This window comes from Sminthopsis crassicaudata, chromosome 1 (assembly GCF_048593235.1).
Source record: "Sminthopsis crassicaudata isolate SCR6 chromosome 1, ASM4859323v1, whole genome shotgun sequence".
In the NCBI taxonomy this organism is placed as follows: Eukaryota; Metazoa; Chordata; class Mammalia; order Dasyuromorphia; family Dasyuridae; genus Sminthopsis; species Sminthopsis crassicaudata.
In genome coordinates this window covers 335895316-335911364 of record NC_133617.1, presented here as the reverse complement: position 1 = coordinate 335911364, position 16049 = coordinate 335895316, and the positions used below count along the sequence as shown (strand labels likewise).

At 32.3% G+C, this 16049-nt stretch overlaps 1 protein-coding gene across 3 annotated transcripts in view; it reads right to left on the bottom strand.

The window, feature by feature from the left end:
• The window catches only part of SEMA5A (semaphorin 5A), a 623550-nt gene that overhangs the window by 208429 nt on the left and 399072 nt on the right, over positions 1 to 16049 (bottom strand). The gene's annotated exons all lie outside the window — the stretch shown is intronic.

Genomic DNA, 16049 nt, shown 5'->3' with positions numbered 1-16049 from the left:
TAATTTCTTAGTTCCTTCAAAATTCTGCTCAAATGGTATCTTCCATGTAAAAAAGCTTTTTTTTTTTTTTTTTTGGCCCCCTAAGTGCCAGTGCTTTCCCCACTAAAAAGGGAATTTCCTTGATTTTTATTTTGTATATATTTATGTATGGACTTTTTTTTTTTCTCTTACCTTTTAGCTCCTTGATGACAGTGACTATTTTGTAATTACACAACTTAACATGGTGTTAGTGCCAGGGATTTATTGAGTTCTTAGTAAAAACTTTTTAATTGATTCAATAATTGATTTAACAAAAGATAAGGGATAACTTTTTTTTTATATAAACATCATTAGAAATGAAGGACTGAAACTTAGGGGAGAATCTGGCACCAAAAACAGATTTTCGTACTCACTCACCTTTTCTTTATTCTTCTGACTTTCTAGACCTAGATCATTCTCAGCTGCAGATTCACCCTCAAGAGCTTCCCTTAGCACCTAAGCCTCTTCACCCTGGAATATCCATCAACTCTTGTAATCTTTTTAAAATGAAACATCTACCTGCCACGATGACTACCTTCTCCCATAAATGAATTCTTCCCATATCCTGCATTATGGGGAAAGGACCAGACTATCCAATTTTTATTCTCCTTCTGGCTGAGTTTCTGACTTTCTAGAATTCAACAACATGCCTTCATGGGCATTTTCTCCTCCCCTCTTTCTTTTTAATGTTTTGTCTTTCTCCTTTAGAAGTTAAGTTGCTTGAGAGCAGAAGTTATCTTACTTTTGTGTGGGAAAAGGTGAAGAACTTCTACCATATATTGATCAGAGACTGTTAGCTAAGTAGATTAAGCTTATTAGGCCTCAGTTTCTGCTTCTCCTGAGCCACATGATTTTAGATAAGGCCTTGACTACATTCCATTGTCCAAAGCAGATGCAGAAGCTGTATATCACCTTGTCTACTACATTTCACTGACCAACTAGGGGAACAGTAAACTTATGTGACCAATCATAACATACAGAGGGCGGGATTTTGGAGGTTCTTTATCTGAAATGTGTAAAAGCTATAAGCATTTTCAAGGCTCTGGCCCTATCCTGCTGTGAAATTTGGCTCGAAGACCAGTATGGGGTCCATTCCTCGAGCTTCTAATAAATAATTCTGCTTTCTATGAGTGATCTCTGAGTAGTAAATTTGGATAGGTCTTCTTGTGCCAGACACTTTTTTGTTCAATTTTTTAAATTCCCAGTGCTTAGCACAGTATCTGTCATATAATTTAAAAGAGAAGGTGAAAATAAGAAAGTAGGAGAAAAGCATGATACTAAGATCATAAGGGGAAAGATTATAGAAGGATATAATCCTATCCTGACATACAGAAAGAGAAAATAAATGAGGACACAGAGAGTATTTAGACTTTGGAGGACAGGTGAAGAAGTCAAGTCAATTTGTAGGTCATGTGATAAGTATAAGAGGTGAGGATAAAGTTGAGAATTTGAGTTTTATGGATTGTATAATAGTTCAAAAAGCATCTTATATAATTATTTTATTTGAATCTTAAAACTGCCCTGTGAAAGAGGTAATGCAGATATCTATCTTTCAGATAGATAGATAGATAGATGATAGATATAGATAGACCTATTTATATCTCTTTATATCTATATATACACATGTGTACTCATATATGTATGTACACACACATATATACATGCATGTATATACACACATATATCTTTATGTTGAAGAAACCTAGAATCAAGAATATTGTCTACAATGTGGATTTGTCCTGAATTATACATTTAATAAGGAGCAAAGCTAGTTTTTCAAAAGGTCTTTTGATTCTGATCCAGTGTTCTTTGTTCTAGAACTTAAGGAGAAAGTGTAGGGTTTTAGAATAACTATCGGCATTAATTATGAAGAGAGAAGAATAAAAGATCACATGTATTGGTGAGAATCTAGTTGAGGTTAGAGTTTAAGTATGTTTTGAACTCAATAAGAATAGTTTCTTGACTTCTTTCAACAGCACTAAAGACATAAAAAGAATCAATGAAAAGGAAAGATAATGAAGGAGTGGGAATTAGTTGTTTCGGAACATAATGTTCATTCTCCTTAATTGTTAGCCAATCAGAGTTGATGGCCACTCTCAGAATATAAACAACCACTCTTCCAAAGATATATGAGCATTGAGTGGATTCCATAAAGGATCTTTACAATTGAAAGTGTCACTGATGCATTTTATTAATCATCTGCTAGCATGATTAATAAATGATCAATTATCCAGAAACTGTCTCCCAAACTTTTTTTTTTTTTTATGTCACAAGAACCAGGACATTAAAGATATAGTGTCAAATAAATGCTGAAGTAATAGTCAGAAAACTGATGTTCAAATTGCAGCTTTGACTGTATGTATAATATACTTATATGTATAATACTTATATGTATAATTCCAGTATGACTTTGAGCTATACATTTAACCTCTCCAGAGTTTTTTCCTCATTTATAAAATGAGGACTGAACTAGATTATCCCTAAAATCAAGATCTGATACTGTGAAACTATGAGGAAAGGAAGTAGTGTTCATGCTGAGGAAAAATGAAAGCTTCAAGAGGAATGAGGCAGAGATTTTGAAAGGGGGGAGGATAGGGAATTATGCTAACAGGGAAAAATATGCAAATTTTGAATGTATGTGCCTAAGGAAAGCAAACCTTGAGGGACTGATTGAATTGCCTAATTGGCTGGCATGATGAATTCAATTCATTATAAAACTAACCACAGAACTTGTGAAGTCAGCTGCCAACATGCCTACCATGTGGAAAAAGGTTCATGACCATGGGATATGGATTCTGTCTTGCTTAAGGTAAATACATTTTGGAAGGCATAGTGATTTCATGGTTTCATCAATGAATTATCTATAGTTTTTAGTGAATGTTAGCTAGTGAACCCCTATTCTGTGGTTATTTGTGGTTTTTGGTTTTCAGAGAAGAAAAGTGTTAGAAATGCTGATTATGTTTTCAAAAGATTGAGAAAGAGTAAAATTAGAAAGTGACAAAAGAAATGCTATACATATGAAAAAAAAAAAAAAAAGAAGAAAATGATTTTTTCCCCCATTGTGGCATCAGTAGATAGGAGAAACACCCTGAATTTGGAGTGATAAGAATAAGTTTAGAATCTGACTTTGCCACTGGCTCTTTTTATGCCTTGGGCAAAATACTTCTTTCATCTCAATCTCCTAATCTGTAAAATCAAGGAATCACAAGAATATATATAACCACAAATCTAATTTGCTGAATATAAATGTTTATTTTAGAATTGCAGGATATCAAAACTGAGGTAATAATTCTGGCCACATCAGGATAAGTAACAGGAAGCAACAATTCTAATTCAGCTTTCTTTTGTGGACTTGTGTATATGTACAATCTCTGAGAGGGTTTCAGGTTAGCTATCTCAGTAAAAGGATGGAACATTTCTGGGATTATGGATTCTTATTTAAAAATGATTATTTTTAGGCAGAAGATGAATTAAATATTTTCCCACTACTTTCAATTTCAGAGTTGCCAACTTGTCCCATTAAATATGAATATTGATATATTAGCAGTAATTTGGCTATATGCCTAGACACAGTGACTGTAGAGATCAGAATGTGTTGTAAACATTATAGATGCTGTGTTGGTAGCCATGTTGTTAACACTAAAAAAAAAAAAATACTGTGGGAAAAGAACTCAATAATTTTTAGGAAATGAAAGGTCAATAAGAATCTGACAAAGTGGCCTAGAAAAAGTCTAGACTTTCCAGTTCTGTTTTTCACAATGTTTCTATATTTATTTATTCTTAAAATAATTATGCTAAAGGGTTCTATTTCATAAAATAAGGTCACTGATCTAGACCTCTCTACAGATTCCTATTCCTCCTGACTTCTTAGAAACAAACAAAAAATCAATGTCAGTAGATTAACACCCATAAAAGAAAAAAAAAAAAGCAACTCAGAATGGATATGCTGCAAAAAGCAAAACATGCTGGAGTGAAACTACTTTACATTTCTCACTTCTGAGGGTTATTATAGACATCCATGAATGAAAAATTACTTTTTAAATCATAAGAACCTCCTTGTAGATGTCCTCTAAATCACCAGAAACAATGTAGTTCTAACTTTTTCTAGGCACAGAAAGGCATAAATGTACATAAAGTCTTCTTGTATAAAATAATTAAATTTAGAAGCAAGGTGATAATATACAACTAATTTTTTTCTAATTTTTTTATGTCTGCATAATTTTTCCCATTCTCTTAAATCACAGACATTTTGAAAGGAGAATAAAAATGAAAGTGCCTCATTTAAATAATTATTTTAAGTTTAAGAAATATTAAAATCAAATGGTTCCCTTATCCTATAATTTTAACTATATTCCTCCACTTGATATTTTGGGAGAAAGAAAAAAGAAAGGAAAAGATATATGAGAAGAAAGAAAGGAAAAAAGAGAAACCCTTTGAAATGTAAATATTCATGTAAATCATGCATCCCTCCATCCACCTATCTATCTACTTATAGATAGATATATCCATCCATCCATCATCTATCTATCTATCTATCTATCTATCTATCTATCTATCTATCTATCTATCTACCTATCCATTTCATATATCTCATTAAATATAATGTCATACAAGAAGGTAGAATTCTAAGTTCCTTTGTGAGGACAATATAGGTTATTTTTCCTTAGATTTTTTTTTTTTTGATTTGTGACAGTTTTGTTTACCCTTCCACATATATAGTAAACTGATTATTGGCATAGAACACATTAGAAAGGATTAAAAATATGTCACCTATAGCTGCTGATTGAGAATGCAGTAAAAGGCCAGTTACTTCTCTAGTCATTTACCATTCCTTCTCACTAAAAGAAGAGGGTTGATCTAGATCCCAGCTTCTTAAACGGTGGTTTTTGATCAACTGTCTCACATCTATGTGGGGGTCACAAATTATGATTTGTCATCAGTAAATACTTTATCTGTATACCTGCTTTAAATTCCTATATACACAGGGTCACATAAAAATATCTCAGGTGAAAAGAGATAATGAGTGAAAAAAATTTGAAAAATTCTGATCGAGCTGACCTCTAAGCTCCCTTTCAGTCTATGTAATCTATTATCCAGTTACTATTTTGTCATTTTTAATGGAAGATATTTTTAAAATAAAATTTGGTGTGTGTGAATGGTGAAGAAAAGTTGTTTCTGTTCATTTGATAATGAAATCTAGAATTATTTTTTGATGAATATCACCCTCTAACCAATAGAGCTATCTAGTCTTTAATACATAAAAATCATGTGCAAATGAACACATTAATGTCTTTTAATTATAATTATAGAATGTTTATATATAAACATGCACACATATAAACCTGTGTGTATGCATGCATGAACCACTTTTTTATAATTCTGCCTCTCTGTCTCTATTTCTGTCTCTGCACTCCACTATATGTGATATGTAGGGAAATAAATATATATATGCATATATTCTATTACTAATATTCCTTTATTCATTCAATATCCATTTATCAAGAAAATTACTATGTACAAAACACTGTTCTAGGTCCTAGGAAGATAAAGAGGAAAACTGATAGAGCTTTAAATCCAGCTATTATCACCATAATTATTATTGCTACTACTACTAATTTCAATGTATATATTTACCTTAAGAATTATAAGTTTCTCTACTACATAAAGGTTATTTTAAGTGCATATCTCTCTATCCAAAGAAAATTAAAGTATCTTATTCATTATCAAGGATGTTGCTAACCTATACCAGTCTGTATGACAACTGATGTTCTGCTCCGGTCTGTTTAAACACTTAACTGGATTCTCCCCCAGTGTCCAATGTGCTGCTGCAGTAATCCATTAAATAGTCCCTTGGTGCCCTAAACATCCTGAATATGCCACTATACACTACATTCTAGCAAGTAAAGATGTGAGCACTAGGGAATAAAGTTCAATTATTCCTGCAGCTTCATAACTGTAAAGTATACATACAGACCAGCATACAGAGACATGGGGCTTGGAATCAGAAGTACCATGCTTGTGTCTGCCATTATAGCTACATCATCTAACTTCTCTGAACCTCTGTTTCCTCTTCCACAAAACTAGGGAAATAATGTTAGGAGAACATATGTCTCAGAGTCACAAAATAATGTATATAACATTGTATATAAAAGTGTTTTGTAAACCCTAAAGGAATTTAATACATATCTTAAATTAGGAGTGAAAAGAGATAGGGGCTAGTTGTTTTTCTGTATATAAAAACTCCTGGAGAGGAAACTCAATCAAACCATGAAAATCAGCATTTGCCTTGAAATATACACTCTTATAGAAAATTACTTGTGTTCTGGAAAAGTTAAATTAGCTTACTCAAGAACATTTAGGATCAGAACTGAATTGTAACTTAGTTCTTCCAGATACGTTTACTCCCCTCTATTCACTATAGTATACTACCTGCCTCTCTTCTGCTACTGTTTATCATCATCACCTTAATCCCAATCTTCATCATCATCTACTAAAATAAATGTTTATTTTTTCCTCAAAAATAGTTTACTTCACTTTGATAATAGGATATCTGGGTTTTGATGAGTTATTACAATCTATTTTCTTAAATATCCTTAAAATGATTCCAATGGCTAAAACTGGTATGTAAAACTAGCACAAAATTTAATGTCCCTTCTTTTTTTTTTTTTTTTTTAACAGAAGAGGGAAATTGTGGAGATAGGACTGAGTCAGTTAAACTTTTTAAAACAAAAGGATATTTGAAATGAAAGTTTTGTACATTTGTTTTGTAATAGCAATTGTATATTTGCCCAGAACATTTTTTTTCCCCTCATCAGTTCAATACACTATTGTGCTGCACGAAGGCTTTTGGATGTTACAAAAATAACTTCAATTAAAGTTCAACTTTCTGGAACACAAATTCCCAAAGATGGTGCAGCATATGCTCCAAGATTTGCTTGCCTTTCAATTTTATTAACAGATAGTTTTGATCTTATCACTTCTTGCAATCACGGAGCTAGCTTAATTCTACTTATTGATACACTTTAATAGACAATATTTTCTAATTTGAAAGTTGTATGTATGTGTTTAAAAGAATAAAAGAACTACTTAAAGCACACATATAGAATATATTTCCAGAAAAATCTTGTTACCTTAGATCTGTTTCAATTCTGTTGATGTTCAATTAGGGCTATATGGATTGTGTCTACTTAAATATTTTTATATTACATATTTTACCTCATATTATCTTGATATAGGTCAAATAGCTGGAAGGGATGAGTAGGAAATCTACTTTGGAACACAATGAGATAATTTGTGAGAAACAAAAATAGATTGAGATATAGAACACCAGAAGTCAGTGGCTATGTGAAGCTATGAGAGATCAAAAACTAACAAAACAGATTCTAAAGAATGAAAAAATAGAACAGAATGAATTTTTGTACATATAGCTTCTTTTCCTTTTTATATCTCTTTTCCCCAACAGACCCAGTAGTATTATTGCTAGGTCAAATGATATGTGAGATTGTATAGCTATTTGGGCAGTTACAAATGACTTTATAAAATGGTTGAAAGAGTTCCCATCTCTACCAATAATGGATTAATGTCTCATTTTTCCCACATCTCCTCCAAGATTTGTCATTTCCCTTTTCAATCCTATTAGCTAATCAAGTAGGTATGAAGTAGTATCTCTGAATTGTTTTAATTTATATTTGTCTAATCAATATTGAGTTAGAGCATTTTTTCATAATGCTATAGAGAACTTTGAAAACTTCATTAGAAAACTGTTCATATCTTTGGATCATTTATCAGTTGGGGAATGGCAACTTCTTTTATGAAGTTGTTTCTTAAGAAATAAGGCACCTATCAAAGAATTCTGATTCAAATTTTTTTTTTCACATTTATGATTACTAAATATATTTCCCTCCACCCTCTCCCCCTCCCTTTGATTCTAGTCTCTCTTTCCTTTCATCCCGTCTCTCCTCAAAAGTGATTTGCTTCTGCCTACCACCCTCTCCATTCTGTCCTCCTTTCTATCCACCATTATTCCTTACCTTCGTTTCTCTCCTACTTTCCTGTAGGGTAAGAAAGATTTCTCTACCCAGTTTGTAATGCCGGAGAAACTGAGGCAAGATAGAGATTAGAGAGTTTTTTTTAATATTTTATTAATTGGAGAGTTTAATTGACTGGACAGGACCCTCATATCAAAGTATACAGTAATGAATGGGGGAATGATAAACACTTTTATAGCTCTTCAGACAAAGGAAAGGAAAAAAGAGTGGGAAAATTAGAAGCCTTGTCAGGATGGGGGGGGCGGGGAAGTTATAAATTTTTACTAAAAGCCAGAGTCAGAATGTTTGAATAACAGAAGAAAAGATGTCAGTGAAGTATCCAAGATAGTCTTATCTTTTGGAATATTTTAGACGGGCAGTGTCATAAATGCTTGGGGGCAGAAGGAGCTAGGAGCCAGGAAGTCTGATCTGCTCCTCATCTCCCATTGACAATTTATAACCTTAGAGCAAATGGTCCTCAGTCTTAATGAACCAGGGGGGTTTATGACTTAGGGGACTGAGGCAGAACAGTTAAGGAAACTGAAATAGAACAATTCAGGGAAACTCAGTCAGGACAATGAGGGAAACTAGTACAGGGAAACTGAGGTAGAACAGCTCAAGGAGATTGTGGCATAACATTTTGAATGTGTGTATTATTCCCTCTTAGAGCCAATTCTGATGAGGTTAAAGTTCATTTACTCCCCCCTTTCCCATCTTCCCTTCCATTTTAAAAGCTTTTTTTCCCCCTCTTTTAATTGATAATTTACTACATTTAACCACCCTTCTTCCCTTTCTCCTATGTATTAGTCTTTCAGACCACATAATTTTATTTTTAGATATCATTCATCATCATATTCACCCCAAATTTGTTTCCTTTGTCTATATATTCTCCTTTTAGCTGCCCTAATAATGAGAAAGTTTTTTATGAGTTACAAGAATCATCATGCAATATAAGAAAGTAAACAGTTTGACCTTAGGAAAGTCCTTTATGATTTCCCTTTCCTGTTTGTCTTTTTATGTTTCTCTTGGGTCTTGTACTTAAAAATCCCAGTTTTCATTCAGTTCTGGTCTTTTCATCATTTAATGTCCATGTTTAACTGAACATCTATTTTTCCTTGAAGGATTATCCTCATTTTTGCTAGATAGATTGTATCAAGAATCACCTATCTAGCAAAAATGAGTATAATCCTTCAGGATTTGCCTTCTGGAATATCATTCTATGCCCTCTGATTCTTTAATGTAGAAGCTGCTAAATCTTGTTTTATCCTGACTGTTGTGCCATGATATTTAAGTTGTTTCATTCTGGTTTGCAATATTTTTTACTTGATCTAGGAATTCTTGAACTTGGCTATAAGATTATTTGGAGTTTTTATTTGGGGATATTTTTCAGGATGTAATCAGTGGAATTTTTCAATTTTTATTTTCCCCTCTGATTCTAGAATGTTGGGGCAGTTTTCCTTAATTGGTTGAATTGAAAGATATATTATAATGCCTTTGAAATTATTTTTAATTTTAAAAATATTTTTAAAGTTGTGTTTACTGGATCAATTCTCCATTGTTTTTCCAATGAAATATTTCACATTGTCTTTTTCTTTTTCTTTTCTTTTCTTTTTTTTCATTTCTTTGGTTTTATTTTATTGTTTCTTGATTTCTCATAAAGTCTTTAGTTTCCATTTACTCCAGTTTTTAAGAAATTATTTTCTTCAGTGACCTTTTATATCTCCTTTTCCATTTGGACAATTCTACTTTTTAAAGGAGTGGTTTTCCTCCAGTGAAATTTTGTGTCTCTTTTTCCATTTGACTTTTAAAAGCATTTTTCTTTTATTGGTTTTTGTACCTTTTTTATCATTAGGCCTGGTTTATTTTGTTAAGGTGTCAATTTTTTTTTCAGTATTTTTTTTTATTTCTACTTTGCCAAGCTGTTAACTTGTTTTTATGATTATCTTGCATCACTTTCATTTCTCTTCCCAATTTTTCCTCTACATTTCTTGATTTTCAAAAACCTTTTTGAGTTTTTTTCTATGGTGTGAGACCAATCCGTATATATTTTTTGGAAGCTTATCATCCTTATCACCTAAGTAAAATGCTATGGTCAGAATATTTTTCTTTTGCTTTCAATATTTTCATAGTCTAGTTTGCCTTTTAACTCTTTATTAAAGTGGAACTTTGCTTCTAGGATAGAGAGCACTATAATCAATAGAAGTTTTGTGCAACTGTTTTCAGAGATACTTCTAAGGAATCTATCAATTTTCAGGTCTTGCAAGGTGATAATAAAAAGTGTACTTATTATTCTTCTGGACTGTGTTTTAATCTGAGTGACCACAAGAGTTCTTTTTTTTTTTTTTTTTTTGCCCTAAAACTGTGATAAGGATTTTTGCTCTACTGCAGATACAAATTTTGATGTGCTAATGTTTCTCCTTGCCCTGGAATTGCCTCCCAGGATTATGATCCAGATCTAAATATGGGAAAAGCAACAGAGATCTACCCCCAGTGACAGAAAAGGCAGTCCCACAATCTTCTGATTAATTGTTCAACTGTCTTACCACCTATGGGATAAGTGCTCTCGAAGTAATAGCTACTGTTGAGTTAGGGGCTCCCAAAGTCTGCTCCTAATTTGCTGAGGTTGGGTCTGCCTTGATGCAGACTGTACTCTACTTTGACCCAAGTGTGACAGATCTTTTCTGCCAACCTTCTAAGCTATCTTTGGCTGGAAAATGATTTCCCTCTTCCTTTTGTGATTTCTGCTGCTCTAGGCCTTTTTTTTTTTTTTTTTTTTTTTTTTTTTTTTTTTTTTTATGGCATTCTTTATAGGTGTTTGAAAGGGTTTGGGGAGGAATTCAGGTGAGTCTCTCCCTTGGCTCTGCTTTTTGTTTCCTAGTCTTCCAGCCTGCAGTAAACAGCACAGTGTTGTGTTGTAATGTTTTCTTGAAAAAGTAGTACCATTTATTTTGATATAGTATAATGTCAAATTTCAAAATTTGGGACTTAATGATCTACCTTCTTTTAAAATCTTAAGCCACATACAAATCAAATCAGAACTAGGAGCCCTCCTAAATACCAATAAACATATTTGAGTGGTTCTAGCACAGCTAAAACATTTTAATCTTAAACTACTTTCATTCCCAAATGTCATTCAGTTAGCCCTCTGAAAATAATGTCAGCTTTCAGCCACAGAGGGGAAAAAAAGCACATATTTATAGAAGGAAATGTTGGTTTGATTCAAAACATTTCACATGTTAAAAGAGTAAAAAACAGATGTTTTTTTTCTCATCTATGAGATATATTTTAATAGGGGAAATTATTTTTACTAACCATTCTTTTCTTTGGGCTTCTTTCTTATGTCTTTTCTGGATTGTTATTTTTTTTTTTCTTTCCTAATTAGTCCCCAGTTGGGAATTCCATTCAACTGTGAGTTAAATTCAAAAAAGAAACAATTCCATTATGTCAGCTCTAACTCTGGTCAACCTTTTAATAAAATTATATTATATCCATTTGTGAAATACAGTAGATACTTCAGTTATATCTCATCATTTTTGAAAAAGCTCATTTCCTTCTCATTATAATTTTTTAATATCATCTTTGTTTACAAGGAAAAATACAGCTGTCACAGATCACAAAGTTACAGTAGCTCACAGAAACTTCAGTCATATGGTCAAGTACTCTAATTCTGCAGTTGAGAAAGCTGAAGCCCAGAAAGATTAATGGAGTTGACCAAAATTCTATGTAGCAGAGAATGGGTTTGAACCCATGTTTTCTATCTCCAAATTTGTTGTTCTTTCCATGTTACTATGATGTCAACTCATTAATTAAAACACAAAGTCCTATTTATCAGTGTCCAAAAACTATTATCGCATCCATTGGGTAGCATGCCATTTTTTTTCAAGGGAAGAAGCAAAATCAAATCACAGAATCACAAATTTTAATTATTTGCTTGGTTACTGGAAAGGAAAGAGATTAAATATATCAGTAACCAGGACAGTTAGTCCATTTAGGTTAGTATAAGAGTAGTAAACATTACTGCAGGTAGTTTGGTACAAGGATGGCTCTCCTCTCTTCTAGTCCCTTGTTTTCTCCCAAGGATAATTTTCCTCTAACCAACCCCCACTTACTTCAGTGCCTGTGGTGGCGTGGGCTCACAGACTAAAGGGTTCTTGGTGTAGGGAGAAAGTATTCCCCTCAGATATCATAATTTAGCTGGTTATGGTTCAGTGAGAGATCATGTTAGGCAAAAAGATCTTAGGAACAACTGAGCAAAGTATGGTATATCTATACAATTCTTCAACTAAGTGTTAAGTAAAGTGGCCATGAGAAGTATGTACATTATCATTCAATCAACAAGTAATTATTTAGCATTTACTATGTGCCAGATACTATGCTAGCTACTGGAAATATAAACAGACTAAATAAAATAACTCTTAGTCATGAAGAATTTAAACTCCTTTCATAGCCAATAGATTGTTAATTATATTTAATTTAAAGAAAAGATTCAAAAGCAGTGTTGGAAGTTGGAGAAGTTTCAAAACAATATATACTTGAGTCTTTAAAAAAATCTAACTGAAAGAAAAAAAAAGGTCTTTTTTTTTCTTTTCTGCCTCTAAATAAAAAAAACAAACATATAGTTTTTAGGGTAATTTAGTTTTATATTTAACCTCAGAATATGATCTGTCTCTAAAATGTACTTTTATGGGGTATGGTGATAATTAAGTTGATCTTTAGGAGACATAATACTAGAGGTGCATACAAATTCTAACTTTAACATTATCCAGGTAATCCAAATAAGATTAAATTCAAAAAGGCTTTCACACAGATTCATCTGAAAGAATTTACAGGTGATCTAAGCCATGGCCCAACATTTTGTGGCATAACTCTAACTCTATTAATTTCTGCCATTCCCTCACATCTCATTATAACTCCTCATTTCCTGACTTCTCTGACCTTTCTGGTTTATAGGAAAGGTTCTATCTATATGCTGAACATGATTCTATGTAATAGGCATGAATGGAAAATTAATATAGTGGAGAAATTTAGCCTCAAAAGCAGAAAGATGTAGATTCAAGTCCTTTCTCTGAAAAGTCCAAAAAAAAAAAAAAAAAAAAAAAAGATCAAGTCCAATCAAGATCAAGTCCAACAATCCCTTGAGTTCTTAAAACCTCAAGTGTCAATCTGACACTATTAGTTACACAGCAAATGTTAATATACATTGGTAAAGTGAATTTTCTGACCAGCCTCTGTTTAAAAATCTAGTTACAACACTCAAGGATTAGATAAATTAGATAAAAAAGAAGTTGGTCCCTAAATTTACATTCATATAGAAGCTCTTGCTGTTGTTAAAGCATTTTAGTTGCTTGACTTTTGATAACTTCAAGTAGGGTTTTCTTGGCAGACATATAGAAGTGGTTTGCCATTTCCTTCTCCAGTTCATTTCACAGATGAGGAAATTAAGGCAAATAGAATAAGTTGTCTTTCCTAGCTAATAAGTGTCTGACGTCAGACGAACTCAGAAAGATAAGTCTAGCTAACTATAGACTCAGCAGTATATCCATTGACCTACCTAGTTACCTTATATAGAAGTTCAGGGGGAAGAAAGTTGAATTTCTGGAATATTAATTTGGTAAATTATACATTAAAATGATTGTTATAATCTGATTACTATATTGAATGTAATCTGATAGTTTAGGAGATACTCGCTGCTACACAGCATGCATGAATCTCTCCTCACCCATACGGAAATAACAACCCTCACAAGAAGATGAATCAAAATAGATTTGGGTAATCAAATTACTATGAGGTTGTATAGTTTAAAATGCCAGAGCCTTGGAGTATAATTTCTATTTAGAGGCTATAATTTGGCCGAGATTTGTTTGTTTTGACTAGACTTCGATTCTGTTTCATCATACTATTTGTGGTTTATCCGCTTTATCACAGGACAGGCATTTCTAAGATGTCAACAGGAGAAACTGCTCAACCAAATAAGACTCCTAGAAGAATGATTTCACTCAACAATTACAATGAATTGGAAAGGATAATTATAAAAACAAGCAGATACATATCACTATAGTTTTTAATATTTTGCTACAAGGTGACTTTGAAATTAACATAAAAATCATAGAATCTAAAAGCTAGAAAGGACCTAAGATTATCTAAGTTAGTGCTTTTCAAGTCCAGGAGTTCAAGGTTTAATGGTCCAAGTCCAAGGGATCAAATTTCAAGGGTGAAGATCTGTTGGTACCATCATGACCTTTTCAGAAGTATACAAAGTCAAAACTATTTATATAATAATACTAAGATATTATTTATCTATTAAAATAATTCTTTCTTTTCCAACCATGTATTGATGATAACACTGGATTTCTTCAACTATTACAGCAGATTTAATCTAGAAGTAGATATGAGAAGCTAGTTCTCTTTTATTAATCCAGACATTAAAGAAATTTGCAAAAATATATAAAACAACACACTTTTTATCTGGGAAAAGTTATTTTTCAAGATTGTGTTCATGTTAACACATAATAGATATATTAGTTAAATTCAATGAATTTTTAAGTTGTCAATTTTAATTCCTAAAACAATAAATATCAATATTATTCACAGAAACAAAAGTTTCATTGAGGAATTTAATAATTTTTAAGAGAGTAAGAATGTAAAACGTAAGAGACAAAAACCTAATAGAGGAGACAAAACACATCATATAAATGTACAAAAATGTTTGAGTGTGTATGTATGTATCTGTTTATTCTTCCATGTTTGAATCAATTATAATTAGAGTTAAGTTCAAACACTGTCTTTTACTACTACCCATTTCCCCCTTTTCTTAAAAGTTCTTGTTCACCATTTTTATATGACAATTTCCCCATTCTATATCTCCCTTCCCCCCTTTTCCCAATGCATTCCTCTCACCACTCCACTTTTTTGAAACCATCCCAACATAAGCAACTCATACTTATCCCCCCTCGCGTTTGTGGAATCCCTTCCCTAATAATGATAAAGTTCTTAAGAGTTACATGTGTCATCTTCTCATATACAAATGTAAGCAGTTTAACCTTATTGAGTTCCTTATTTCTCTTTCATCTTTCTTTCTTTTTTTTTTTTTTTTTTTTTTTTTTTTTGCATTACTCTACTGTTCTTTTCCTATTTTTTCCTCTACCATCCACATTTCTTATCTCTTAACAATTATAGGAATTTTTACTGGGTTTATTGCTGCTTAGCATTTTAATGCTGATGCTTTGCTTAAAGTTTTTTTTTTTTTCTTCTTCACATTGCTTTTTTCTTCTGAGTTTATGGTCTTCCATGTCACAGTAGTTTTTACCGTCAAGTTTTGTCGTTGTTGTTATTATTTGTTTGTTTTGATTGGCTTATGGCTTATTCTTTTCAGTTTATTTTTTGGCTTAGAACTTAATTTGAGCTCTGTTCACCTGGGGAGGGGGTAAGCAAAATAAATTGCTATATTGTTTGTTTAAATATATATCTACATGTATATAATGTATTTAAACACACACACACACACACACACACACACACACACACACACACACACACACACACATATATATGTGGATATGTGTATGGATACATCTTCATTCTGCAACCTGTATACCTCCCTGTCAGGAATTGAGTAGCTTTGTAATCAGTACTCTAGAATTTAAGGTTGGTTATAGAAATGATTAGAGTTCTTAAGGCTTTTCCTGTTCTACTTTCTGAATTAAAACTAATTTTGATAGCAAATAGTTGTTTAAGATATAGGGAGTTTGCACCACATTACTAGCTATTAAAAAAAAAAAAGTTATAATCTTCTTATCATGTCTCATATATCAGTTTTAGTTTATCATAATCTGACCATGAGAACTTTCAAAGAAGATATACACTCTTGGTCATCAGAGATAGATTTAAACAATGGAGTTCCAACTCCCCTTCTTCTACATTGAATCTTTGTGGGATCTGGAAATGAAAAGTTTGGGAGTATAAGAAGAGGTCCTTTAAGGAGGACATGCCACAATCTTAAACAAA